The sequence below is a fragment of the Chlorocebus sabaeus genome, chromosome 21, assembly GCF_047675955.1.
Source record: "Chlorocebus sabaeus isolate Y175 chromosome 21, mChlSab1.0.hap1, whole genome shotgun sequence".
Lineage (NCBI taxonomy): Eukaryota > Metazoa > Chordata > Mammalia > Primates > Cercopithecidae > Chlorocebus > Chlorocebus sabaeus.
Window position 1 is genome coordinate 8122484 of NC_132924.1, and position 2834 is coordinate 8125317.

General features: G+C 39.7%; 1 pseudogene; it reads left to right on the forward strand.

The window, feature by feature from the left end:
- The first annotated feature begins 1931 nt into the window (after positions 1-1931).
- On the forward strand, positions 1932-2085 carry LOC119620650 (U1 spliceosomal RNA; annotated as a pseudogene).
- The last annotated feature ends 749 nt before the right edge of the window (positions 2086-2834 follow it).

Here is a 2834-nt window from a genome sequence, read left to right on the forward strand (position 1 = left end):
CAGGCTGGTCTTGAACTCCTGATTCAGGTGATTCGTCCATCTCAGCCTCTCAAAGTGCTGGAATTACAGGTGTGAGCCACTGCACCCGGCTGGTACTATATTAAACGAAAAAGCTTCCGCACAGCAAAGGAAATAATTAACAGAGTGAGGAGACAATTTGAATGGGAGAAAATATTTGCAAACTATTTATCTGATAAGGTAGTAATATCCAGTGTGCAAGGAACCCAAAACACTCAACAGGAAAAATAAATAAATAAATAAATATATATATATATATATATATATATATATATATATATATATATATATAAATTAAAAAGGAAGCAGAGAACCTGCTAGTCACTGTAGTAATTGCTGCTTTCTGGATTCCAGCAGTTAAGAGCTGCACCTAACCTCTAATGCTTTAGTGTATCTTTATGTATATTTGAGGCCAAAACTGTGACTCCCTTTTTTACTATCAGCTGTGGCATGCAGAGGACAGTTATGACCGAATTTGTTAGTGATTCTGGTGCCTGCCTCTCCAAAGCATTCTGAATGTCCTTGGTGAATAATGTGTCCTCTGGGCATTCCCAGATAACACAAAACTTAGGTGATTTTTCTGGTCTTATGCAATATGTCCATTCCAGAATTCTCATTTTTCTCAATTGTCAGCCTTTCTTCTAACATTTCACAAGGGAACTGAGCATTTCCACATGAATCTATCGTGGCCATCTCTTCTAAAGTCCACTCTAGCAGTAAGTTTCCCCTTTGATGTACAGTCAATTTCAAGTGTGTCATTCTCCGCATTGGCTGATTCTGGGTGTTACCTCTAGTTATGGTCCTGTCAGCTTTGGGAAGAAGTGGGCCGTTCTCCAGGAGCACACCTAATGCTTTGTGGGGTAGAGGCCTCTGCAGCCATGACCTACAGCTTGAAGGTGGTCCTAGCTTTCACCAGGGAAGAATGGGCTGTTTCTGCAAGCCCTGAGGGCTGCAGGAAAGAGGGTAACTCTTTGTAAAGTCAATGTCCTCAGGAGAATCTATCCAGGTGTTGTAAAACCCCAAGTTCAAGCTTTTGTACCCAATGTACAGCTGACGCAAACGCACTGACATATAGGTGCTTGGAAAAAAAGGTTTATTCAATTTGGCCAAAGCAAGAAGACGGTGGGAGGGGGCAAGATCTCACAAATCTGCCTTAACAGAAAGAAGCAGCACAGAGATTTTGTACAGCTGGAGAGTAAGTTGGAGGAGTTTCAGGGAACCGAGAAGAAAAGTCTGTGTTTGTTCAGTCTCCGATAGCACCTTGAGCAACCAGACTTGTGGATGTCAGTAGCTGGTTACAATTTCCTTAAATGCACTCATCCCTTCTACAGAGATTTTTCATGACCCTGAAGTCATCTCCTATGCTTAGCAAAGGAACAGTACATCAGCAGGGAGCTCACCACCAGCAACTGGTGACCATTGGCAAGCAGTTAAAGGCTGGGGGCAAGAGCTCACGGAGAGGCTCTTATTTCTGGCACGCAGTGAAGAAGTACAGTGAGTACCTGAGTGGGTCACAGAGCTTCACCTGTGCCTTACAGTGATCTTTTTCCTTGAATTAATAAACTTTGCTATTGAGTAAAATCTCTGAGCCCTATGGGTCTGACTTGACATTGTCACTTTCTGTGTTATCTTCATTCTGCTGTAAGAGAAAACTTTTGCTAATAGTTAAATACTACCAGGTATAAATTAGTGTCATCAGTTGCTTCAAACAGAAAATAAGCTCAGTTAATTTCAAAATTAGTTCAAATATTTTTTATCCCATTTATGAAATAAAAGGACTATTTTGGAAATTCATTCAGTCAAAGGCACAATATAAGAGATTTTGTGAAATTTACATTAAATTTACCTAAAAAGTTCAAGAATAAACATCATGGTAGAACAATATTTTTGCTAAATTAAGAAAATGGTGAAGCATACTTACCTGGCAGGGGAATACCATGATCACGAAGGTGGTTTTCCCAGGGAAAGCCTTACCCATTGCACTCTGGATGTGCTGACCCCTGCGATGTCCCCAAATGTGGGAAACTCGACTGCATGATTTGTGATAGTGAGGCACTGCATCCACAAAAATAAAAATAAATAAATAAATAAATAAATAAATAAATAAATAAATAAAATAATGGTGAAGTAGGCGTTGGTTGTTGCACACACATAATTTATAAGTCCAACATACTCTGTTTTCTTAAGCTAAATGAAATAGAAGTCATAGTTGTTATGAGAGGACCTTGCACAGTTCACAGAGTAGTACAGTTTAGGGCCAAGAAAATGAGATTCAGATGGGGAAAAGAGATGTGGGAGTCACCTTGGCTAAAACTCTCATTCCCCAAAGTGCCAGTAGCTCTTGTGCACAGGCTTATAAGTCCATAGGTATAATTAATTACCAGTGTTCCCAGAAGGGATCAGCCGGTTCCAAGAGTCACTGCCCTCAGGGAAGCCTAGGGACACAGCTGCCTTCATGGTTCTCCCTGTCCAGGTTCAATCTACCGCTCAAGGGTGATATTCACTAGGAGTCATGTGACCTAGCTGCGTATCTGACATACCACTATATCAATTTACCAGGGAGCAGGGTTAGAAAGTTAACTTCAGGTCAAATCATCACATAGAAGAAGGGGTGGGAGGGTTTTATGCTTGGAAACAAATGAAACATAGAATCATAAAATAGAGATAATGGATGACATATTAAGCTTTTTACACATTGATTAATAATGTTTGCTATTAGTTTATATTTAATTAATTAGATTACAAAAGTTGTAGTTCATCCATGAAATAAGCCTGTAATTTTTCCTTCTAATACTCTCTTTGGCTGGTCATATTTA